Source organism: Canis lupus, chromosome 31, assembly GCF_011100685.1.
Source record: "Canis lupus familiaris isolate Mischka breed German Shepherd chromosome 31, alternate assembly UU_Cfam_GSD_1.0, whole genome shotgun sequence".
Lineage (NCBI taxonomy): Eukaryota > Metazoa > Chordata > Mammalia > Carnivora > Canidae > Canis > Canis lupus.
The window spans coordinates 23,867,218-23,894,728 of record NC_049252.1 but is presented as its reverse complement, the minus strand read 5'-3'; the positions used below and the strand labels follow the sequence as shown (position 1 = coordinate 23,894,728).

Genomic DNA, 27,511 nt, shown 5'->3' with positions numbered 1-27,511 from the left:
AGAAAAGAGTTTTTTTCTGCCAGAGGACCCAGTGAGAAGGCAGCCTTCTGTAAGCAGAGAGGAGATCACTTACCAGACCCAGAGACAGCCAGAACTTCGATCTCAAACTTAAAAGCTCCAGAACTTTGAGAAAATAAACTTCTATTGCTTAAGCCACCCAATCTAAGGTACTTACTATGGCAACCTGAGTTGACTAATACAGCCTCCCATGGTGCCAACCTGCTTTGGAACATGACATGAACAGACATAAAGTTATATTGTTTTAAGCCAGTAAAAATTGGAATTATTTGTTAAAGCAGTCAAAGTGCTCTGACTAATATGGTAACAGAAGAAAATATATGGAAAGAGAATTAACAAAGGACACAGGGTATCTGCCAGGAAGTTAGAATGAAACAATCATTTACCATAGGAAGCAAGAGATTTACCATAGAATTTAAACATGTAGAATATTATTACTCAGTTTCTTTGACAAAGAAGGTTATTATTATGTTGCCTCATTGAACTTGGAGAGGAAAAAAATTTTTTTTTAATTTAGAAATTCTTCAATAAGAATGTCCTAATCATGTGAAAGCCTGAATCATATTTAGCAATTATGGGTATAGGAAAGTTCTTTAATAGATGTCAAAACAAAAAACTTAGAGTAAACTATGAGTAGAAGGATGTACCCCAGCAAGCACATTTCTGGTTTGGGGAACAAAACAAAAGTAGAAAAGTAACAATTGACTGAAACTCAGCATACAAATTGTTAATTTGAGGTTGGTGCCTGATAAAGCCAATTTCAATCACGGCCATGGTCTTGAATTGAAAAGTTTGTTTTATTTCCCAAATAAAAGAGTATATTTTCAGTAGTTTTAAAGATAGGGGAATATGCATGACATATTTGAGGCGTTACTTTTCTGTTTCCATGGTAACATTTTGCTAGAGATAAACTTGTTTTGTTCATTAGTCCTAATAAGTGAGACTCTGCAAACATGACCCAAATCTAGAGTAGCAAATATACTCTCAAATCTGAGTGATTGTATAAAGCTTAGTTTGGTAGGCAGAACAGTGGTCCCCCAAGATGTCCATATTTGAATTCCCAAAACCGGTTGAATATGTTAACATGGCAAAAGGGAATTTTTTCATATCTGATTAAGTTAAGACCCTTGATATGGAAAGATTATCCAGGACTATCTGAGCAGGCCCAATATAATCATGAGAGTCCTTATAAGAGAGAGGCAGGAGGGTAAGAGTCAAGAAAGAGATGTGATGACAGAAGCAGAAGCTGGGGTGATGCATCTGTCCATGAGCTAAGAAATGTTGAGTAGCCTCTGGAAGCTGGAAAAAGCAAGGCATGGATTGTCCCCTCAAGTCTTCAGAGAGAATGCATATGGACCAACATCTTGATTTCAGTTCCGTGAGAACCATTTAGATGTCTGACCTCTGGGGCTGTTAGATAATTTTATTTTTTAAGCCAGGAGATTTACTGCAATTTGTTATAGCAGCGGTAAGAAACTAATACAGCAAGTTTATTCTTATTAACCTCACAATACAATTGCAGCTCTATTTTTCCCTTTGCAGGGATTCTGAGGCTTTTCAAATCAGTAGTTCAGTCATATGAACAGATTTCCAGTTTGCTGCAGAAGGCAGGAGATGACTGATTGATTCCAGAATTACTTTATATAAATTTCTTCCATTTTCTACTGACTGGAATTCAATTCTATGGCCCCAATCTATCTGTGAGAGAGTCTGGAAACATAGCTGGTGCACAGAAAGAGGGACCAATTTAGTGAATACATAGAATTTTATTAGCAATCATGTGTAAAACCCTTTCTTCGCGAAATCCTTTAACGATTGCTATATATCTTCTTAAGTTTAATGTTGGGAGGGAGGTAGCTAAAACCAATAAGAATATTGTTCCTTTGGACAAAATTTATTGTTTCCTCTCTAGATTTTTGTAGGATGCTTTTTATATTTTCCTCATATTTCATTTTTATCAAATTATTATTTTTTTTTCAAATTATTTTAGAAAGAGTATACTTCATAGATATTTGCACAGAACACAATAAATGCTTTAAATTGAGTTCTGTTGCTATTGATATGATACACATATTTATATTACTTTGTAATTTTTAATCTGGAAAATATTTTCTTCAGTTATTTCAGATTATTGTTTCTTTTTTCCTGCTTCTGTTTCTAAATCAGGATCACAGACATTTCTTAAAACCCATCTTTGTTCCCTCAGTTTGTATAATCTTTTATCATTTGACCTTTGACATGCTTTTTTTCTGCCTTCTGAAATAATTTCTCAAATTTATTCTCAGAATTATTTAAAAATATTTTCTGCAGTGTCAGTTGTACTGATTTAAAGAAATATAGGTGTGAAATTTATTATTAAAGTTGAGTTTGGAGTAAATATTAACAGTCATTTAATGATGTCATATGTGAACTAGCAGAACTCATAAATATTTTGTAGTGTTTATATGAGGATAAAATTAGATAATGTATGTCAGACATTTAGAGATGAACCTTCAGGCTCAGAATGGCTGTTGACTCAATGTACTTGGGAATATGACAGTTGTTGAATTTTTTTCTTGGGATAGTGATAGAAATTTAAGTGGGATGCTATTCCTATCTTTGGAGTGCATAGCTCTGTAAAAAAGTGGCAATTTGAAGAGATACAGTTGGAAGGATACCATATGTGTTTGGTGTTTGAGTTGACACACACTGTTGCATTAGTTTCAGGTGTCCAACAAGAGAAGATTTTTATGCTGCTTCTATTCATTATCTCAAAAAGTCATGTGTTAGTATTGAATTTATAGAAAGATATAATGTGTCTTGGGGTTTTCAAAACTCCAATTGGATATTGTACAAAAATTAGTCTCTAATAGCAGCTGAAGAGTTTCAATTTGAGTAAAAACTGAACACTTAACTTATAATTCATTGTTATAATTTGAGAACCATTTTCATGTTCAATCTCCAGTTTTGTTATTTCAACATTTGTGGGTCATTGGATTTCTTAAAGCATTAAAGCAGGTCTCCTGTTATTTTTACTAATTATGATTTAATGCAATTGGCAAACTACAAAGTCTAGTTCAGCATATCTAAAATTAGGTGACCCTAACCCACTGATTTTAATTAATGTGCCAAATTTTTCTCTGAAGCATATGGGTAAATATTGAAGCACAATTTCACAAAGAGTCATCTAACAATCACCTCTTGGGAAGAATTTTGTTTTTGAAACATCCTGTTTTTTCATATGGTATATATTATAGAACTTGAAAGCAGTGTTATAATGACCATTACCTCTTGCAACCAAGGGGAGTATTTATATTATAAGAATGTCAAATTTTAAAGAAAAAAGTCCTGAAGCACTTAAATAAAACAAATTTTTGCAACTTTACCCTACACAGAATTATTTTACAGGACGACTGAAATAAAGTCAAAGCAAACATTTTTATAATCATATATGTAATATCCATTCCTCTTTTATTTCTACAGATTGAACTATTTAGTCATTATGATGTTTATTACCTAATGATTGGTGAGAGAAAGCCAGGTTCAATTATTTTTGACCTTTTACTATACATAATAATGATATAAATAAATTGATAAAATTAATAGCTGTTTGAGTATAATAGATTACATTCAATCAGTGTTTCACAATTTCCAAAATCTTACATATGCATTATGTCATTTTATCTTTACAACTACTCCACAAGAAAGATAAGAAAGAAGTTAACATTTTTGCTTTACTCATGGCCAGAGAATTAAGCAACCTGGCAAAGATTATAAACAAGTTAGTTACAGTTTTGGGATTAGGGCTACTTTCGTTTTTTCTGATAAATAAAATCAATCCCATTAGTCTTTGGCAAAAGTATACCTAGAGAACTATGTAAAAATACATAAGGTCATTTTCTTTCCTTTTTTTAGATTTTATTTATTTGTTTATTATTTATTTTATTTTATTTATTTATTCATGAAAGACACACAGAGTGAGGCAAAGACTTAGAGGGAGAAGTGGATCCTCGCAGGGAGCCCGATGTGGGACTCGATCCCAGGACTCCAGGATCACGCCAAAGGCCAAAGGCAGGCGCCAAACCGCTGAGCCACCCAGGCGTCCCCATGAAGTCATTTTCTAAATGAATGATAGTTTTTTTTTTTTAATTTTTTTTTATTGGACTTCAATTTGCCAACATATAGCATAACACCCAGTGCTCATCCCGTCAAATGCCCCCCTCAGTGCCCGTCACCCAGTCACTCCCACCCCCCGCCCACCTCCCCTTCCACCACCCCTAGTTCGTTTCCCAAGGTTAGGAGTCTTCATGTTCTGTCTCCCTTTCTGATATTTCCCACCCATTTCTTCTCCCTTCCCCTCTATTCTCTTTCACTATTATTTATATTCCCCAAATGAATGAGACCATATAATGTTTGTCCTTCTCCGATTGACTTACTTCACTCAGCATAATACCCTCCAGTTCCATCCACGTGGAAGCAAATGGTGGGTATTTGTCGTTTCTAATAGCTTAGGAATATTCCATTGTATACATATTTACTATCAAACAACATTCTTGATTTATCCCATTCTGATTTCATTGTTATTAGCTTATTATGAGACAAAGTCATATTTCAGTTGAGCTCCTTACAACCAATTTTTATGTAAAACCCAGAGTTTCAAGTTAGTTCAGACTGAGTTAGATGTTTGCATACCTATATATTTAACATTATAAAAAGATACCGAATTATTTTTCCTGTTTATACTATTTTGTATTCTCATCAGCAATGTATGAGAAATCCAATTGTTCCACATTCTTGTACATGCTGCTGTCAATTTTTAAAATCTTAGCAATTTTAATGGATTTTAATGGTTATATTATTTACATTTTGATTTGCATTTCTCAGATGAATAATAATGTTGAACATCTTTTCATGCCTTTATTTACCACTTGTAAATTATCTTTCCTGAATTATCTTTAAAAAAATTTTTTATACATTGTTTAAAAACTGGGTCTGTTTCCTTCTCACTACATCACTGAATTTTAAGGACTTTTTATATATTACAGATACAAGCGATTTGCCAAATATATTTCACAAATACTGAAAATATCACCATCTATGACTTGTCTTTTCATTTGGTAACAGCATCTTAGGGCAGAGGTCTTCAGTTTTGATTAATTCTAATTTATCTTTTTTAAATTGTGGTCTCCTTTTATGGTTTTGCTTTTTATGTTCTCTTGAAGAAATGTTTAGAGGATTTGACAACAAAGCAAAACTTCTAAATATTATATAATACTTAAATTGCCAAATATTTGAGCCTGAATTTCTTGGTATAGATTAAAAGAAAAAAGATCGGTACGGTAGCAACTGTTTAATCTGGCAATAAGTTACTTCTTTCTTTGTTTCTTCCCAAGTAGAGCCATTTTCACAAACAATTTATACCGCTATAGAGGTCTTTGTTTATTTATATAGGGGGTGTTTATTTTCCAGGAAAGGGAACTTTCATCTTTTCTTATATGTGTCATAAAGAACTTGAAGTTTTCTTAAATAGTGGAAGTATATTAGTGCTTTTTCAATCAGCTCAGACTCAAACATTGTACTGTATATTGCCTGTGCAAGCTAATCCTTTTATGGAATGTGGCAGTCAACAGAGAGTAACATCTAAGTCAGAATAATGCCAGGAGTACAACACGCTTTACCACTGTGCACACGCAAACTGCTGTGATGGCTACTGAGCGTGGGTAGATGGCAGAAAAAGTTCCTAGATTTTAATTCTTTATTAGAAAAGGATGGCAGTCATCCATATTCAACAATAAAAGTGTGTTCTCATGGTATCTATTTTGTCCAAATCTCCAGAAACTTGGCTATCTTTTAGATATGTGTTTTCCTGAAGTAGAGCCAAATCAAAATCTTTCCTGTTTATAAGTATTACAATGAATACAACTCTGTTTAGAACAAATAAAATAATACCTCTTCAGCTATACTGACTCCTCCAATAGCACTTTTGGTTTTGATTATTTTTTTTTCTGTTTATTTGTTTTTTGTAGAGTATATAGTTGGACCACCAAATGGATTCAATATGGCTAACATTTGTAAAACTGAAAAAAATAATGGTTAACCCCATTCCATACCCAAAAGAAAAGCAAGTTTCTTAAGAGAATTTATTCTTAGTGGTTTTGTTCTCTTCCATGTACCTGAAAAGTAACCCATAGAAAATTAAGGTCCTTCTTCCCTCCATATAGTGAGTAGGAATTTTATATGTCGGCCCACATTGGATGATTTGTATGAAATTTGTAGGATCTGGTTTTTGTAGGGACAGGGAAATTCCATAATAATGGAATATTTAGAGTGACCATAAATTATCACATCAAACTGCTGTTGAAGAATGGTCTGTTTTCCTTAAATAGTTTTCTATAAAATGTTGGGTCAACTGTGGATTCTTATAGGATGACGTGAAGCAGGGTTTTTATTGAGGTATCTAATGACCAATCTGACTTGGCCACCAACTGACTTGGATTTAAAGAGGGCTTGGTTTCTGGAAGATTCTATATGAATTTCAGGGCCATACACTAAGAAGTACAAACTTTGTACCCATAATAAAAATGGTTAGCAATGCATCCATTCTGATCCCTTCATTGCTTTATTTTCCCCTGTATTTTGCTATTGCCAAGTACAATCAACATGAAATATTAGTTGTGGAGCTTGAGCACATTCCAGAACATTCACATTGATGCAGTATGTTCTTCCTTTCCTCTGCAGAATCAGGAACCCATAGGAAAAAGAGTAACCTTTAAAATTCTGCCCCAACTTTTCATTTCAGTAATTCCCTTATTCACTCATGATAGACAAATTATTGCTTCCATATTTATATTCTTTAGTTCCTCTGGTGATCCTTCTTGGTTTCTTAGGCTTCCTTTTAAAATCTTGGTATTTCCTAGGCACAATACAAAGAAAACAATTACTTTACTTATCTAGTAAGTGCCTGTTCTGTTTTGCAAAGTATTTGAAATATTTATAATTAGTATAAAATAATTTAATGGCAAAGTTAATACATGTTTATTTCATATTCTGAAACAATAGGGATGCAGATAGAAAATATTAACTCTATCTATTTTCCATACTCTGAGTTCAAAAATATGAACATTCCTAACCCTAAAGTTTATTGCCCTGCAGAACATTAAACAAATATCTCATATAAAAATAAATAGCTAAATAAACTATTGCTGTGTACTTTTTCTAATAAACTGTTTAAGTTCCTGTTTCTCAAATGCTCTTTGAAACAGCATCACCATATTACTGGTTCTTTCATTAATGCATTAGTAATTATTAATTAGTTATGAAATCATTGACGTGAGCTTATATTACATTTGCATGACAGTGATGTTTTTGACTTTATAATATTGTGTTTTAACAGTATCATCAGAATTGCATATATATGTGCACCAAAGGTATGTACAATAATCTCATAGCAGAATTATTTGTAATAACCTACAATTAGGAATGTTCTATATGCTGTTGTATATGTAGGAGTAGAATCCCTTTGAAATAAACAATCAAGTCTTCCTGGTGTTTCCCCCCCACCCCCACCAGTCATTAAACTCTACATTACTCTACATTACTCTACATTAAACTCTAAGGTATTCCTTGGCTTCTATACCATAGATTGATTACTTTTGTCTATTTTTGAATACATATATTTGTGTGTATGTGTATATATATGTATATATATATATATTCATTACAGTATATACTCCTTTGTTTCTGACTTGATTTACTTACTATGGTAGAATGTAGATTCACCATTGTTGTTACATGTAGCAATAGTTGCAGAAAATTCACAACGTATGTTATATATTCTTTCTTCTAGGATATTATTTGAAATAACCAGTAGCTGGAAAGTACCCAAAAGAAGGACAAGCTTTCATTATTGTTTCTATTATTTATAAATCAATTAAGTGTCCCCTTGAATATATTTAGTTGAATTGCAATTGGACGATAATTGTAGAGTGGCTTAATGGACAGAAATCAAACATGGAACATGGGTATACATTAGGTCGTAGGGGACTTATGTTGTCAATTTCTCTTTTTATTGCACATAATCGTAGCTTACTTGATTAATTTTGATTAATCAAATTTACTGTTTTTAAAAAATTAGCTATGCTTTTGAATGTTTGAATGACAACTCTTCTTATTTCTAAAAAATCAAATTAAACTAGTTCTCTTAGATAAAAATAATAGAACTCCTCCCAAGATGCACTTATTTAATTTTCTTCCCCCATCATGGATATGAAGTCTTTACAAGATTTTTACTTCTCTACTCCCAGAACAAGACATTTAGAAAGATTTTACTTCATTCATTTTTCCAATTGGCAGCAGGATTTGATTAAGAAAGTTCAAAAAACGACCCTGCACCCAAGTCTCCCTGGATGTGTGTGGAGTTTCTCTCTCTCTCAGACTCAACCATTTCACCCAGGACATTCTCCTTCATCCTTTTTCCACCCCCACCCACTGAAGTCCAACATCATTGACAAGATGCAGTAGGGCCTTCTGTACCAGATTTTATAAGCAAGAAGATATTAGTTACCTTCAGAAAAGCAATGAATGACAGAAACAACTTCACTCTTATGGCCACTTGGATGAAATCTTCCATTTGGATTTCTAAGAAAGATATTTCAGACTTGATATGCTAAATGAATACCCATGATCTTTCCTGACTTCACTCAAATCTGGTCCATTTCCAGTGTTCCCTTTCTCAAAAAGGACACCATCAAATTACATAACCTAGAAACTTTGATCTCTTTCCTCTTTCTATCCTATGTTCAAATCACTTCTATGATCTGTTGAATTATATTTCTAAGGCATGCATCCTTCATGAGTTGCAGATTGTCATGAGGGGACTGAAAATTAATTAATTGGTAGGAGGACAAACATTTTTATTTTTTATCTATAAAGAATATATATATATATCTACAGTATAAAATCAGATATCAATTTAAAATAGTATTAAAATTTCATAGAGGAGGGGTTCTTAAAATGTTTAGAAAAACTGGGTGATGGGATCCCTGGGTGGCGCAGTGGTTTAGTGCCTGCCTTTGGCCCAGGGCACGATCCTGGAGACTTGGGATCGAATCCCACATCGGGCTCTCGGTGCATGGAGCCTGCTTCTCCCTCTGCCTATGTCTCTGCCTCTCTCTCTTTCTCTCTCTGTGTGACTATCATAAATAAAAAAAATAATAATAATAATAAAAAACTGGGTGATTAAAAATGAAGTTGAGAAATATTGTCCTAAATATAGGTGAAATCTGTCCACTTGTACCATCTTTCCTGCCTGAGTATGGGAGTATATCTCTGTCAAACACTCTCTTCATCCAATCCGATTGTCTTCCAATCTCTTCTTCTGCATCTTGCAACCAGACTAACATTTCCACATCTGATCATTTCTCGGACACATTTAAACTTTTCAGTGGTCTCCATTGCTCTTAAGCTATTAGCCAAATTCTTACAGGACTTACATGATATATTATGGCTCTAGTTCTGTGTACTTTTGTAGCATCATCTCACATTACAAGGCCATTTAACTTTGGCAGTCAAACCACAGTGCTCTTCAACACTTTGGTTAACACCATAGTAGCGATAATTGCATCTCTCCTTAACGCTTGACCTAGTTAGATGCTCCTATCCCATTCATCAAATCTCAGTTTAATGATTTCTTCCTCCAGGGAGCATTCTCCGACTCCTCAAGCCATGCTATGCCAGAGATGTAAATTATTCTGGGATCACATTTCTTACCTTCAGAGCACATATTAGTTTGGGTTTATATACTCATATGTAATTAATATACAAATCTTTATTAAACTGTAAGTTTTTATGAGAGCAAAACTGGTATCTTTGTCTTTTTAACATCATATTCCTGGTGCCTGATACAGGACTAGGCACATATTAGGCATGTAGCAAATTTCTTTTGAATAAATGAATGCAGCATATCACACTTTATTCTATTCCTTTCTAGTGATAGAATAATAACCAAATGACTTTCATGTTCCATCAAGTCTTTCATGATCTTGGCTACTGTCTAGCTTTTAAACTTCTCATACTGCCCTGTTCACTGAGCTCAAGTGCACCATGTAACCTTTTAACATAGGGATTGTGCTCATGCTCCTTTCTCTGTTTCTAATTCTCCTATAGGCATGAGCCATAGGAGTAATTTCTGAGCTTTGACCTAAGATCTAACGGTCCCTCTGAAAGAGGCATTCTTTTATCAGTCTATGTTAAGTTCCACCTCCTCCCATCATCATTCTGTTTCTCTATAATCTGTTCATTTTCATAACTTTGAGTTATGTGTTTATTTGCTTTCAGAAAATGAAGTTGTTTATGAGGGAACTTATTTTTTTTTTTTTTTTGGCTGGAAAACAAAATTTCTCTACTTTGAAATTTTATTGCTGGCAGAGAGAGCTAATAATATTCTGATTATATAGAACCACCCTGAGTACATCCCCTGGCTACAAGCAAATGAGAAAACTAACATTTAAAAGTAAATACAAATGGCACTCATGCAATACCACAGGACAACAAACCACTGGGTAATGAACCTGATAAGACTATTGTGACGATGTTCTGTCTCTGTCCAATGTTTCTTTTTTTTTTTATTATTATTATTATTTTTTTTATTGGTGTTCAATTTACTAACATACAGAATAATACCCAGTGCCCGTCACCCATTCACTCCCACCCCCCGCCCTCCTCCCCTTCTACCACCCCTAGTTCGTTTCCCAGAGTTAGCAGTCTTTACGTTCTGTCTCCCTTTCTGATATTTCCCACACATTTCTTCTCCCTTCCCTTATTTTCCCTTTCACTATTATTTATATTCCCCAAATGAATGAGAACATATAATGTTTGTCCTTCTCCGACTGACTTACTTCACTCAGCATAATACCCTCCAGTTCCATCCACATTGAAGCAAATGGTGGGTATTTGTCATTTCTAATAGCTGAGTAATATTCCATTGTATACATAAACCACATCTTCTTTATCCATTCATCTTTCGTTGGACACCGAGGCTCCTTCCACAGTTTGGCTATAGTGGCCATTGCTGCTAGAAACATCGGGGTGCAGGTGTCCCGGCGTTTCATTGCATTTGTATCTTTGGGGTAAATCCCCAACAGTGCAATTGCTGGGTCGTAGGGCAGGTATATTTTTAACTGTTTGAGGAACCTCCACACAGTTTTCCAGAGTGGCTGCACCAGGTCACATTCCCACCAACAGTGTAAGAGGGTTCCCTTTTCTCCGCATCCTCTCCAACATTTGTTGTTTCCTGCCTTGTTAATTTTCCCCATTCTCACTGGTGTGAGGTGGTATCTCATTGTAGTTTTGATTTGTATTTCCCTGATGGCAAGTGATGCAGAGCATTTTCTCATATGCATGTTGGCCATGTCTATGTCTTCCTCTGTGAGATTTCTGTTCATGTCTTTTGCCCATTTCATGATTGGATTGTTTGTTTCTTTGGTGTTGAGTTTAATAAGTTCTTTATAGATCTTGGAAACTAGCCCTTTATCTGATATGTCATTTGCAAATATCTTCTCCCATTCTGTAGGTTGTCTTTGAGTTTTGTTGACTGTATCCTTTGCTGTGCAAAAGCTTCTTATCTTGATGAAGTCCCAATAGTTCATTTTTGCTTTTGTTTCTTTTGCCTTTGTGGATGTATCTTGCAAGAAGTTACTATGGCCGAGTTCAAAAAGGGTGTTGCCTGTGTTCTTCTCTAGGATTTTGATGGAATCTTGTCTCACATTTAGATCTTTCATCCATTTTGAGTTTATCTTTGTGTATGGTGAAAGAGAGTGGTCTAGTTTCATTCTTCTGCATGTGGATGTCCAATTTTCCCAGCACCATTTATTGAAGAGACTGTCTTTCTTCCAATGGATAGTCTTTCCTCCTTTATCGAATATTAGTTGCCCATAAAGTTCAGGGTCCACTTCTGGATTCTCTATTCTGTTCCACTGATCTATGTGTCTGTTTTTGTGCCAGTACCACACTGTCTTGATGACCACAGCTTTGTAGTACAACCTGAAATCTGGCATTGTGATGCCCCCAGATATGGTTTTCTTTTTTAAAATTCCCCTGGCTATTCGGGGTCTTTTCTGATTCCACACAAATCTTAAAATAATTTGTTCTAACTCTCTGAAGAAAGTCCATGGTATTTTGATAGGGATTGCATTAAACGTGTATATTGCCCTGGGTAACATTGACATTTTCACAATATTAATTCTGCCAATCCATGAGCATGGAATATTTTTCCATCTCTTTGTGTCTTCCTCAATTTCTTTCAGAAGTGTTCTATAGTTTTGAGGGTATAGATCCTTTACATCTTTGGTGAGGTTTATTCCTAGGTATCTTATGCTTTTGGGTGCAATTGTAAATGGGATTGACTCCTTAATTTCTCTTTCTTCAGTCTCATTGTTAGTGTATAGAAATGCCACTGACTTCTGGGCATTGATTTTGTATCCTGCCACGCTACCGAATTGCTGTATGAGTTCTAGCAATCTTGGGGTGGAGACTTTTGGGTTTTCTATGTAGAGTATCATGTCATCGGCGAAGAGAGAGAGTTTGACTTCTTCTTTGCCAATTTGAATGCCTTTAATGTCTTTTTGTTGTCTGATTACTGAGGCTAGGACTTCCAGTACTATGTTGAATAGCAGTGGTGAGAGTGGACATCCCTGTCTTGTTCCTGATCTTAGGGGAAAGGCTCCCAGTGCTTCCCCATTGAGAATGATATTTGCTGTGGGCTTTTCATAGATGGCTTTTAAGATGTCGAGGAATGTTCCCTCTATCCCTACACTCTGAAGAGTTTTAATCAGAAATGGATGCTGTATTTTGTCAAATGCTTTCTCTGCATCCAATGAGAGGATCATATGGTTCTTGGTTTTTCTCTTGCTGATATGATGGATCACATTGATTGTTTTACGGGTGTTGAACCAGCCTTGTGTCCCAGGGATAAATCCTACTTGGTCATGGTGAATAATTTTCTTAATGTACTGTTGGATCCTATTGGCCAGTATCTTGTTGAGAATTTTTGCATCCATGTTCATCAGGGATATTGGTCTGTAATTCTCCTTTTTGGCGGGGTCTTTGTCTGGCTTTGGAATTAAGGTGATGCTGGCTTCATAGAACGAATTTGGAAGTACTCCATCTCTTTCTATCTTTCCAAACAGCTTTAGGAGAATAGGTATGATTTCTTCTTTAAACGTTTGATAAAATTCTCCTGGGAAGCCATCTGGCCCTGGACTCTTGTGTCTTGGGAGGTTTTTGATGACTGCTTCAATTTCCTCCCTGGTTATTGGCCTGTTCAGGTTTTCTATTTCTTCCTGTTCCAGTTTTGGTAGTTTGTGGCTTTCCAGGAATGCGTCCATTTCTTCTAGATTGCCTAATTTATTGGCGTATAGCTGTTCATAATATGTTTTTAAAATCGTTTGTATTTCCTTGGTGTTGGTAGTGATCTCTCCTTTCTCATTCATGATTTTATTAATTTGAGTCTTCTCTCTATGAGGGAACTTATTAATAGGGTATGTCTACCAGGTACGAGACATGAAATGTGAAATTGGTTCAGGAAAGGAGTAAAAAGGTCCAACTTCCAAATGTTACTTGGAAGAAGAATTATCGATGAAGAAGATAAAGAACGAGAAATCCGAGAGAGGATAAAATGAGATGCTATGGTCTTGTAGCATCCCCTCAAAAAAAAGGATCATTCACGAGGTTGAAGCTGAGTGTTACATCCTGGAACATGATGGTCACATCAAGTTACCACTCACCTGTAGTGAATTATATTCCCTGGCTAAACACCACTACTTCATCTCTCACAATTGTTGTTATGATTATATTTATCAAGTTTGCCATTTCATATTCCCATCAAATATTCTCTGGGATAGTGGATTTTTCAGTGTGAATAGTTTGTTTCTCTCTTTCTCTGTGCCTCTCATGAATAAATAAATAAAATATTTAAAAAATTAAAAAATACACATAAATACATAGAGAATTTTCTATTATTATGTTTTACCCTGAGATATATTTTAAAAGAATAAAATATTATTGTACAAAACCTTTTAACTTTCATAAGAGCTTATACAAACATTTGCTTATGAATTTAATAATATTAATAAATTAGTGGAATATGAATCATCTGAATCTAGTGGTATCTTTTTATATGTTTTATATTTACATCCTCTATGAATTCAATGAGAATCAATTGCCTCGCTTACTTAACCAACTAGAACTTTGAAAATTCATTCTTGGATAAAATGTTTATCATGATAAAACAAGCCAGAGGTAAAAAGCATTTTCGCAATCCAAATTGAGCTGGTTTGATTGTTGCTATATTCACTCCCCTTTCTGAAGACATTAATATTGCAGGAGCAGTCATAGCCCTTCATTTTAAGGGAAAAAAAGTTAATCTTACAATCTTAAATGCAAATTTTGGAAGTCACCTATCTTGGTATGAACACTAAAACTGCTTAGTCAATTAAAGCTTAAATCCTGGTATGAAAGTAATATTTCTATAGCTTCTTTGAAATAAAACTGCCAAATTATTTTTGGCCTCACAATGTTTTTTGTGTGTGCTTATTACTAAAAATAAGGTCAAAGATTTAGAGTTTGGGTTTCATTTTAAATGAGGCTTAAATAGAAGAAACACAATATCTTTACCAAACAGCTACAGAAACTAACTAGGGCCATCACTGTTAAATTAGTTTGAAAACTAGGTTTGAATTTACATATTTGGGAAATCACAACTCATGGAAATACTAACTGCCAGGGTAAGCTATGGCAGGTCCATGTTTCTTTTTTCTTTCCTTTCCTTTCCTTTTCTTTTCTTTCTTTTCTTTTCTCTTTTTTATTTTCCTTTTTCCTTTTCACATAAACTTACAAAGTAAGTGCTAAGTAGAAGTAAACAACAGTAATATGGTAAATTAATAAAAATTATTTTGGAACATTCTTATCACAGTAGGAAACTTTTTACTCTCTTAAAGGCTTAATTTTCAACAATTTACTTCTTAAAATAAGCCCTCTTTTCTCTTTTTTCCCCTACAGCTATAGTTTGTAACTATTTCATGCATTTTGTCTTTTTCTACATTTCTTTTTAAAAAATTTAAATTCATTTAGCCCACATATAATACATCATTAGTTTCAAGTGTAGAGGTCAATAATTCATCAGTTGCAAGTAATACCCAGTGTTCATCACATCACATGCCCTCCTTAATGCCCATCACTCAATTACTCCATCCCCTCATCCACCTTCCCTCCAGCAACTTTCAGTTAGTTTCCTATACTTAAGAGTCTCCCATGGTTTTTCTCCCTCTCTGATTACTTCCCATCCAGTGCATTTCTTCTAAGCAGAAAGAATCAATATATCTAGATCACTTGCATTCTAAGAATATTAATTCTGAAATGGAAACAAATTCAGTTAATCTTCCTAGTGCTGCTTAACTTTGAGACAAGTTTGAAACTTTCCAACTGTTGTAACTTCTAGGATTCTCTCCTCTATACTTTTGAATGGCCTCCAGAAGGAAGGACCAACCTTTTCCTTCTATTTTATGTATCAGTATAATGAATGTAGGTGATAACTTCTCTGTAAATATTCGAAAAGTCATCCAACCTACTGGATTTCTTAGGAATCCTAATTTTCTAACTTTCTTGGGTATGTACATTTTAAAACTTGTGGATTTGTAGCGTTGGCCAGTTAAGTCCATCATCATGTTTTCTTCCTCATCTGAAAGCCTGGGAAACACTTAATAAATGTGTACTTACCTTTTTTTCTCCTAAAGCTAGGAGATGTTTGTAGTGTAATGCTAAGCTATTTACCCTCCATGAAGATTTATGTTTTCTAAAAAGGAAAATCATAATGAACTAAGCCTCAATGTCCTGTAAATTATTTAAACTACAGGCATGTTATTTAAGGATAATTGTCATGCTTCACAGAGCCATATCAATCCACTGGAAAACAGGGAGGACCTTGTTATTGATGCGTTCCAAAACCAAAATAATGTTTATGTATTTGGGCATAGCTAATTCTGAAAATGAATGGGAACCAAAGTGTCAACTGTATTTTTTCATATATATATATATATATATATATGACATTAAAATTGTCTAAAATAAAAGAAAATTTGTTATATGCATTCTGCTATTGTCAGCAAATAGAAACATGGCTTAGTATTTATTTTCAGGACATTTTGAAATGTGTCTCAAATTGTCATCAATTTTCCAACATATAATGTGTTTTTCTTTCAAAATATTTATTTTTTTTCTGTATTCTCACATATATAGCTTCCAAAGCTATCATAACAATTTTGTATAATTGTATTCACATTATGGTAAAGGACTCTACATTGTTTACTAACTGCCTTGAAGCGTTAACTTGTACCTAAAATAACACACAGAATAAAAACAATAAAAAATAATTTTGTCTTTTCATTTCCTTTCACAGAATAGTTGGACAGAAATGTTGCCTTATAATTGTATAAATTTTAATGCTTAAAGTCTTTAATATCCCTAGAATTTTCCACTTTATTCTCCATTCTGTGTTCTTTGCTCATATTTTAAAGTCGGAAAAACCTCTCTATACTTAGCAGCTACTACAATGTAATACATGCAATTGAAGAAAATCATTTACCTAAGTTGTGAAAGTCATTTGTAGCTTCCAATTATACTGCTCGCATCATTAACAGATAATAAGATACAAACACTCTGCATATTTTCCAATCATTTGAACTAGTTTATTTTTTCGTTAGTAAATGCCAATGTGCATCATATCTGCCAACTCCACATCTCTGGAAAATATCTGTGTTAGGCCAACTTCACCTCACAAAACTTTAACAAGAAATTGCAGAACTTGGCTGCTTTGAAGGACTTCAGTGCTCTATGGTGTCTTTTGTGTATTTTCTGCTTTTGACATTTTTTTTGAATGCATAACATGAGTACAAATAATTAAATTTGAAAAATAGATTAACAAATTTTTAGCATAGTACTCATACATTTCAGAGGATAGTCGTATCCTACCACCAAGTTATGGATACAAGGGCTGCAGAAGAATTTAAAATTGTACCTTATTCCTCATAAATAAATAGATATTAGAGGAGCAAAATAAGAGATTTTTTCCCTGTATTTAGATGCTTGAAATCAGAGTAACTGCTATCACTATCTCACACATACGATCAAGAGACAGGTTTTAAGTTAATGGCAACATGTAACAAGCTATAACACACCCTGTCTGGCTGAGATACTTTTGGAGGGTGGTTTACCAGTTTAACAATGTGAAATAATCGAATCTTGACCATTTTAGTATTATTTCTCTTCTGCAATTCTTCCCAGTTGCCTATATATGTTAAGGAGTACTGCTTTAATTTAAACAAAAGAGATTTTCTTAGGAGAAGAATTTAAACCACTTGCCTTAATCCCACTCTTCCTCATACAGTTTAGTGCTCAGGAAAAATATGATTCTTTGGTTTCAATTCATGAAATATCTTTTTTTTTTAAATTCATGAAATATCTCGATAAAAGTAATTATGCATGTCCCTCAAGCACTACAAGAACAGTTCATTTATTTCCTCATCAAGCCGAAAATTGTGTGTGTGTGTGTGTGTGTGTGTGTGTATTGTAGGGGGTAAACTTTACATAAGCCAAAAGTTCTCCCATGAAACTGCTTTTTGCTAAAATATAATACCCTAGCAGCATAAAATTATACTCCTCTCAAGAAAAAAGATTCTGAACAATCAGTAGTCTATAGCCCACACTTTTAGAAACTCTGTACTATTAATGATTCTACAGAAGAGTGTGACCATCTTCATGCTTAGTTCTGTTTCCTCTTAATGGCAGAACCTCAAAGTATTAACCCGGACATATGTTCACCCAACTTAAGACTGTATAAGACTGTATTTACCAGCCTTTTTTGCATACTAGTGTGATCATATGACTAAATTCTGGCTGATGGCTTAATAAATATGTGAAACTGGAGTGTCATGTCTTTAAAAGCTTCTTACTCTGTTTTTTTCTTTCCCTTTTCTTGCTAGCGGTAGGCCATTCCTTGAAGAAGTAGGCGAATATGACACACTAAGGGGGTGATATGACAAACAAAATGAAGAAACAATGATCTTTGGATGATATAGGGACACAGAGGGATGTCTGTCAGATCTAGACAAGGTTAGCTTATATCCTCACTTACACAGTTAATCTTTTTTAATTGTGAAACAACTCAAACACAAAACCACAGAGACAGCCATGTGTGTACTCCCCAGAATTAGCAAAATTTAACTTACTATTAAATAAAATAAAACCCCAAATAATTTATCTTTCTTTCTTTGAAGTACTTGTTGTTTTGAATTGGGTGTATGCCTTTTCCATTTTTGTTTCTGTAAGCGTATTATAGCAAACATATGTATCCAACAAAAACATAGTATTTTTATTGCATTGAAAAGTTTTATATGAAGGATATCATATTATGCAACGAATTCTACAACTCTTCTTTTTCACATGCTAGTGTGTTTAATTCATTTACTTTTATTATGCTTATGTATATATTTTAATCTTTTTGCCATCCTTTAATTTGCGTGTGTGTATATTACTTACCTTGATTTCCTCTCATTTTCACAAATACTGCATCACCGTCTTTTTGGTGATCTACTAATCTGACTGAGCTTTATTCTTGTATGCATCTTTTCCTCACTGATTTGCAAGTTACTTCATCTATATCCATTTTTTCCAGAGCTTATGTTAAAAATATGTTCATTATTAAACTCTATGATAAAAAAATCTCTTTTCTACTCTTTTTGGGCTTTTTAATTTATCTTCTATTTTACTCTTGCATAATATGACAATTAAAAACAATTAAGCATATGTTTAATTTTTTCAAATTTTTTAAAACATTTATTTTAGAGAGAGAGAGAGAGAGCATGAGCAGGGGGAGGGGCAGAGGGAGAGAAAGAGAGAGAAAGAATCCTCAAGCTGACTCCCTACTTGGTGTGGAGCTCATTGCTGGGCTAGATCCCAGGACGCTGAGGTCATGACCTGAGCTGAAATCAAGAGTCAGCTGCCTAACCAGCTAAGACACTAGGCACCCCATTTTATTTTTGTTTAGATTCACCTTACTTATTCATATTATTATTATTATTATTGTCTAGATCCATCAACAGACTCCATTGATCTCTTTCTTCACCAATTAATTCTTCTAGTCTACATCTTTCTTAGCTTAATCTCCTTTCTGCTTAAGTCTACACACTAGTGATTCTTTCAGTGGCCTAGTAGGGTCAGGGTCCAGCCTCAGGATGGGGAACAAAATGTTTATTATGCAGTTTCTCTCCTAAAATATGTAAGAATGCACACACACATAAAACACACACACACACAAATGAAAAGTAAGATATTGCATGTATAGTATATGGTCTCTATGAATGTTTTAAATAGCCCCTGAAATCAAACACGTCTCAGGACAACTAAAAGACTAGTTTTTAATATGAATTTTTATTGAATAATTATAATATTTATGGAGAAAGTTAATTTCTGAGGGTTGAGTTCATTATGAGGCAAATCCATCACAAGTCGCATAAAAAAAGTGTGTTTAAAACCATAGAAATAGATCTCTACTAAGAAGCCCACAATGGAAGATGGAGAAAGAAAGGTAAAACAAGGGTCACCTGAGTGGCTCAGTGGACTAAGCATCTGCCTTTGGCTCAGGTCCTGATCTCAGAGTCCTGGGACTGAGCCCATCAGGGTCCCTGCCCTCCCTCCCTCTGTTCTCCGGTCCCACTTTTTCTGCCCTTCCCCTCCTTTCCTGCTTGTGCAGGAAATAAATAAACAAATAAAATCTTTTGAAAAGAAGCTAAAACAAATGAATTCAAAAGAAAAAAATCTTTTTTTATTTTCTTAAACGTTAAGCGAAAATAATTTCAAAAGTATTGTCTAATGGCAATCCTCCACACAGTACTGTACTTTTGTTCTTTTGACTATATCATAACTTTATTTTAATATAAATTCTTATTCTCGAAGTTAAGCCCTACTCTACCTATGTCTGAAATGCAGCAATATGTATTGAGTTATTGTTTTTATTTAATTATTTGTATCTTAAAATCCTTCTTATTAATCTACTGCTTTGCATTCAACTGAATTGAAGTTAATGTAGTTTCTAGTACAAATTATTTAAGAACTTATTTTTGTTTAGTGGAATAAGTGTCACTTTCAGCTTTAAGATTATAATCAAAAGAGGGATCCCTGGGTGGCGGGTGCAGTGGTTTAGTGCCTGCCTTTGGCCCAGGGTGTGATCCTGGAGACCCGGGATCAAATCCCATGTGGGGCTCCCGGTGCATGGAGCCTGCTTCTCCCTCTGCCTGTGTCTCTGCCTCTCTCTCTCTCTCTCTCTGTGACTATCATAAAATAAATAAAAATTTTAAAAAAAGATTATAATCAAAAGAGAGGAAGATTTTATCAGTCTTTAGATTAAGGATATAGCATTATGAATGAATAAACAAAAAACAACATTTTGTTTTCCAAGTACCAACAGCCACATTTTATAAAGCACACTCAGGTAGATATATACTATCACATACATCTATTATATTATTCAGGCTGGTGAGCTCACTAATTTTTAATTGGTGAACATTCAGAGATTTTTCTAGGAATAATGTTTAATTTTGTCTTTGTTTTAATCAAGTCATTATCTTAGGCAGAAATCTTGGAATCATCCTTGCTGTTCTCTACTCTTTAGTATTGGTGTCTGAATGGTCAATAGGCATACCCACTCAAGGACACATGTCAAAGCGTGTTTTAAAAAATAAATTTGATATGACCTGGACAGTACGTAGTATAATATGATTAAATATATCACTAAATGTTAAAACCTTTTTATATAGCACTAAACATTTCCCATATGCGGATTCCTGAAGCCAGAAACTGTGTTTTTAGTCCTTAAGAGATGGAATGAGAGGGGGAGGAGACACAGCTTATAGACTGTATGTGGTTCTGCCAATGTATTTTTCTCCAATTCTGCATTTCTCAGAGGGAAGAGAGTTTTTTTTTATAATGGTTTCAAGGAAAAAGGCATTCTTTATTAGAACTTTTTGGTAATAGTTGCTTAAAAATGGAAATAAATTAATGCAATAGACCAGTAGATAGTACGGGGTAAGTTTATATGAAGCATAACTTCTTATTTTACCCTTCAAATGGCAAATAAAAATAAATGAAGAAAGAGAGTTTGTAATTCAGCATTTTCAGTGATATGGCAAAGAGTGCTATGTGTTCATCATTCTACTTCCTGTTGTGGGGCACAGAAAGACTACAATCCTCAGGGTCCCTTGAGTAAATGTGGGTGTCATGGGACCAAATTTTGGTCAATGTTGTGTGGATGATGTTGAAGATGTTTTCAGGCATATCCCTAACAGAAATAACTCATGTGATGTTCTATTTCTTTTTTCCTATCATAGAGTAGCTTGAGAGGCCACTTATACCAAATGGCATAGTTAAAAAATGGAAGCAGCCTGGTCTGTGAGTCACTGCTTGAAAAGGAGAAGTTCTTAGCAAAGTTTGGAGATCCACACACTGTACTGGACTCATACATGAACAAAAATAAACTTTTATTATAGGTAGCCAGTGAGATGTTGAAATGTATCTCTCTATTCTATCTTGACTAATTTGGAATATTGCAATATAATCTATCCTATCCTGACTAATACAGAAAATTTTATTTTGTTTTATTTTATTTTATTTTATTTTATTTTAATACAGAAAATTTTAAACAAAAGCTAAAATATGTGGCTATAGTGAAAAACTAAGTGCAGGTGATGAGGACTTGGGTGCTATGGGCTAGAAAGCTGGTGATCACTAATATACAGTAAGACAACATTGAGTAATCCTAAGATATGCAGTTGCTTTGGGGGAAGGCAGGAAACATGGATGGGTAAAATGAAAGCATGAGTGTGCGTGGTTATTATTGACTGCACTTGATAAATTATTGCAGAGAAAATATAAGTTCAGAATTGGCATAGAGGTAAGAAAATAGGGACAACACAGAGATTTTACCCCTTGCAGCCTTAGATTTTAGGCAGTAATGGCTGGGATTACAAAGACTTTGAGTGACAATGTCATATTTTGGCCATCAGTTGGATGAATTCAAGTGAAGAGACTTTTAATAGTGGTAGTAACTTTTAATATAACTCTTAGCTGAAAAAAGAAACTGAGGAAAGGAGAATTTAAGGGTGTTGCCTTCCTACATATTGTACCACGTAGTCTTAAATAAATGCCATTCAGCTGAGAAGGAAGAATGATGATATGAATAAGGAAAATAATTATTCTTGAGATTTAAATTAAAGAAAGAACTATGGGTATGATTTCTGGTATGCAGAACTGAGCGAAAGTCTACTCAGTTTTTGACACAATATATTGCCAAGGAAACCTGACTGTTTAACATCTAAAATGAGGCTTGGGGTTCCATTATTGAGAAGAAGGTATCTCCTAAGGAATTCTCATTTAAGACCTAGACAAGTAGACTCATTGATCAGTAACTTCTCAGAATGCAAAGTCTAGGAAGGCATGTCTAAGAGATTTGTGCCCTTAGAGAAAGGAGTAATCTCCCTCAATCCCTAAGTAAAGTACTTTCAGAATAGCTATCCAGTTAGAGTTCAGTGTTTCTCTCAACCAGCGACTACTGGATGTCTTCTTTTCTCCTCTCTGATTGAGCATGTGTATCGAAAGCATCTTGTCCACATCCTATACCCAATTTCTGACCAATGGAATGAAGAACGGCTCATCCACACACTATTGACCAGAGTTAGATATAGAATGTGGTGAAAACCTAACATTGCATCTCCAACTGTTCATTGTTATGGTCAACACACTGTAGGCTAATTCCTGGTCCAGACTTAAAAACATTTTATGTGACCCTGAAGTCCCATAGGTGACTTCTAGGTGGCAAGATTATTGGAACATTGGTAGCTGTTGTGCATATTTAGTCTTTGTTATGCAGAGATGGATAGATGTGTGTGTGTGTGTGTGCATCTTTCTCTTTCTCTCTCTCTCTCTATATATATATATACACATATATACAGATATATGTGTATCGTTTATATAAATAATATAAATATATGTTAATATATACACATTTGTTAATGTGTTATAACATTAAAAACTTTGTTGTTAATATATGCACATCCCTTTGTTAATATATACACATCCCTATTAATTCTGTATTAAGATGTATTTCTTATAGGAAGTAATTCAGAAATGTTGGGAGAATATAAAATATTCTTGAATAGTCCTAGGGATGCCCGGGTGACTCAGCAGTTTAGTGCCTGCCTTTGGCTGAGGGCATGATCCTGGAGTCCATGGATCGAGTCCTATATCAGGCTCCCTGTGTGGAGCCTGCTTCTCCCTCTGCCTGTGTCTCTGCCTCTCTCTGTGTGTCTCTCATGAATAAATAAATAAAATCTTTTTAAAAAACCAACCCAATAGTCCTAAAATACTAACAGTGGGAACTTGTAGAATAGGTGATCCTATTAAATTATTCCCCCGTAAACACACATAACAAGATGTAATTTTCCTGTTATTTGGAGGGCTAGTATTGATGCAAGCAAACACTCAGCAGAAAGCCTGATATATGGGAGTGATTGATAATTGTTAAGTATTAGTGGTAATGCCACTTTATTTTCAGAATGGAGACAAATTATGAAGAATATGCTATGCAAATGATGCAAATATCTGCTCATCAAAAGGGATATGAGGCTCAATTGCTCCTAATATCTGAGCCCTCATGAAATGTGTCAGTTGACAATTGTCTTTCCCAATTCGGTAGTTTTGAACACAAAATGAGATTTTGTCTCACTGTAGTACTATCTGGGGGCTCCAACTCCCTTGGGTCCAGTTGCAGGATTCAGGTATATTACAGGATAGAGTGAAGGGAAGTAGAGGAGCAAAGTCACACACACATCAGGCACATACTCTCTTAATTGAGAATCTGCTTGGAACTCTAGCACTTGCTCTCTATTGTAAAATTAGGAAGACTTATTGTTCCATAACTTAAAATATAAAAATGATTCAAACCCAAAGTTTTACAGCATGTAGTTCTTTAGGAAATTGCCTTGGGGCTGAGCCATTTTGCTATTATCTTTTTATTATCCATTTTTCCCATTATTTTTCCCTCTGATATATTTGTGTTCCTTTTCTATCACTTCAACTGTTTAGCATATAAATATTTATTAAAGTAAACTTCGATCAATCCATTGGCAATATGCCACCTGGATCCACAAATAGAATAAAAAAATCAAGACATCAAATTATGCTGATTGAGATAGATTTCCTTTTAACATTCTGTAGACGAGAGGAAATTATTGAAGCATGATTTTGAAAATAGTAGATATCAAACTCTTGCAAAACAACATTTTTGTCAGCTAATTGTAAATGAATGAGAAACATATGGATTAAGTTTCCATCAAAAACACACACACTTATAAATTCAAGCAAAATTTATTTGGCAGAAGTCTTTTTTTATTTTGCCAATTTCAAAATATTTGAAAATAATTTGAACGTTATTTCAAATATAAAAAGTCATAGGATATTCATTATTACAAAGTTGAAAGGAAGGAAAAAAAAACCCTGTAAAGTGACTTCTACAAAAATAAGCAAATGCAGTTGTAATTTTGATAGCATCATGGATTATTTCAAATGTAATTACCTGAAAGGAAAGAACATCATGTCCTGCAGACCAGAAGCTGTTGGAAAACTCAGGAAAATATCAAGGACCCAAGACATGAAACTATGCTGCTTATTCTAAAGTATTAAAAGGGCAGAATCTGCCAATAACTTAAACATACATTTAATAATACCAATAGCATTAATTGCATTTAATATGAGAATAAAATGTACTGCATATTATTGGTTTCAAATAGTAATTAGCCAATTTGATCTTACCTCTTATAAAATTAAACAAGATTCAATTGGAATTTGATTAGAAATAGTGGTCAAGATACAAGGTGATCTTACTAGTCTGAATTTTTTGGTTTAGTAGTAGAAACTCTAAAGAGTAGTCGAAAATTTTTAATTAATTAATTAATTAATCAATTAAACTAATTAAATGAAATCATTATTACTATTATTCTTTAACAGAAAAGGAACACATTGGATCATACAGTTGAGAAGTCCAGAACTTGGGCTGATTTTTGTCATGGCATGGTCCAGGGGACCTACTTCCTGATTCTCATTTTCCCTCTGTATTTTGGCCTTTTACTCAAGCATTATTCACAACATGACTCTGAAAAGCTCCTAGCTTCTGGGTCCCCAACATAATAACATTAGGGGAAAACAAATACCTCCTTTTGGACAGTTCAGGCAAAGAATCTAAAGTAATGCAATGATGCTGTGTGATGTGTTCATCTATTTCCATGCTTCAGTTATGCCTGAAATCATGATGACCTAGGGAGAAAGAAGTAGGATCAGTGTCTTTCAAAACATTCAAAACAGTGTCATGCAAAACAGACTGAGGGCAAAGGCATTGGTTTCTCAATAAGTAGGGCAGATAGTTCCAAAAAGAAATGAGAAGGAATATTGAATGAGAAAGAACCTCAAATTCACAGGGAAGAACGCTTGATTTTCTTCCAATACTATCTACAATTTCTTAAAATCACTAGTATTATTCACTATTCTGATGCAGTGTACTATATTAGTTGTTTTTTCTAAAATATGACAAAATGAACAATTTTTAATGTACCTCATTTGGTTAATTGCATTTTCCTTTAAAACATTCTAGTGTGTTTTAATTGAACAGGGCTAGGGAAAGTGAACTATTCCCTCTTGGAACTCTTTCTTAGACTCTTTTTGTCTTTCTTTCAGATTGCTTTATGATTCTCTACCCTCTTCCTTCGTCATCAATCTATTAATGAGGCTGGGGGTGGGAAGCTTGACCCTGGGTGGTTGCCTCACATAGTTTACCTCATGCCTTAGAAGGCCTGGGCCTGGGGCACAGGGCAGAGGTCTCAAGGAAGATACGAATAAGGTGACAGGCCAGTTCTGTTTAGACTTGAAAAGAAACCGCTCCCTGGATTTCTTTTCTGAACTACTTTCGTCAGCAGAATGGTAAGATTTAAGAGCCTTGGTCAGCCAGCTGGGGGCAGGCACAGGAGAAAGGAGCTTCAGAAATAATCTGGTCAACCTCTAAAATATGTGAAGTGGGTTATAGAATCTCATGCTATTCAAAGAGATAAAAAACTGACTGCATAGGGTTTTGGACACAGTCCTGGTTAGTGATAAAGTCTATCCTCTGTGTTTATCATCTCTACCACTCCATAATCACAACAGGGCTGGTTGAGGATTCTGAGATTGTGCTTGTCATTTTTGTATCTCCTTTGATAACAGACACTGGTCATAGAAGTTACCCTCTATGTGGTTTCAAAAAGAAAAGATCTTCATGGAAAGACCTAGAATATGCCAGAAAGGTAATGAATCTTGGTTTCTGTCACTTTGTTTCATGAGTGTTACTAATAGAACAGATATTCCTAAATTCTTTCTCCACTTGCAGCAGGGAGATACCTAATCATGGAGCGTTAGTGCTTTTTAGGTCTTGAGTATCTGCATGCAATTCAGAAATGAGGCTGCAGGACAGTGATGATGAAAAGCTGAAGCACAATTCAAATCTCTAATAACCAGACAAGCATCAGAATCATTGCTATTATAACCAGGTTAAGGGCTTATCTTGGCATCATTTGAAAACAAATGATCTAAATCCTGTACATAGAAAAAAAAAAAAAGAAACAATATGGTATTAAAGAAATAAAGAAACAAAGGAAGAAAAAAAAATAGAGAAGGAAAGGAAGAGAAGAAAACCTTTAAGAGTAAAGAGCTTTTCAGGGCACCTGTGTGGCTCAGTTGGCCACTGACTGACTCTGGGTTTTAGCTCAGGTCATGATCTCAGGCTCTGTGCTCAGCAGGCAGTCTGCTTGGGATTCTCTCCCTCTGTCTCTTTCCCTATTCTCTCTTTCTATCTCTTTCTTTAAAATAAATAAGTAAATCTTTGAGCTTTTTTTTAAGTATAGAAAAACCTGGGTATATATTAGCTATGTTTTTGGATATTTTGGTCAGATTTTATAAGAATTCTATTTGCATAATATTATAATATATTCCTTGTGCTTAGATTACATTCCATTTTAACAAAACAGGTAGACAACGTCTTTATTAGTGGTCCTTAATCTACACGTTAATGTTTTCGTTTGTATTGCCTCATAGCGCGAAGCAGTATTTTTGTAATTCCTATTGTGTTTTATGAATAACAGGAAATATTACTGTGCCTATAAGACATAATATATAATAATATTTGTGAGTCACTGATAATCATGTCCACCTCCATTTCATGGAAGTCTTGCATGTAGAAATATGTCAATACTGAAGCACTAGTTCCTCATTAGTATAACACACAGATGCATTATGAGGTAAAGAATGACAATACTACTCACAAATATTTCTCCAAAGACTGCCGTGTTACAGTCATTATGCTAAGGTTTTAAATGCCTGAACACATTTA

At 34.4% G+C, this 27,511-nt stretch overlaps 1 long non-coding RNA gene across 1 annotated transcript; it reads right to left on the bottom strand.

Annotated features, from left to right (window-relative positions):
* Positions 1–6,629: 6,629 nt before the first annotated feature.
* Positions 6,630–25,507, bottom strand: LOC111093569. The gene is made up of 4 exons (XR_005381990.1): positions 25,308–25,507; positions 8,561–8,634; positions 7,756–7,867; positions 6,630–6,910 (listed from the first exon to the last, which is right to left on the bottom strand). It is a non-coding gene; the product is annotated as an uncharacterized LOC111093569 (long non-coding RNA).
* Positions 25,508–27,511: the final 2,004 nt, after the last annotated feature.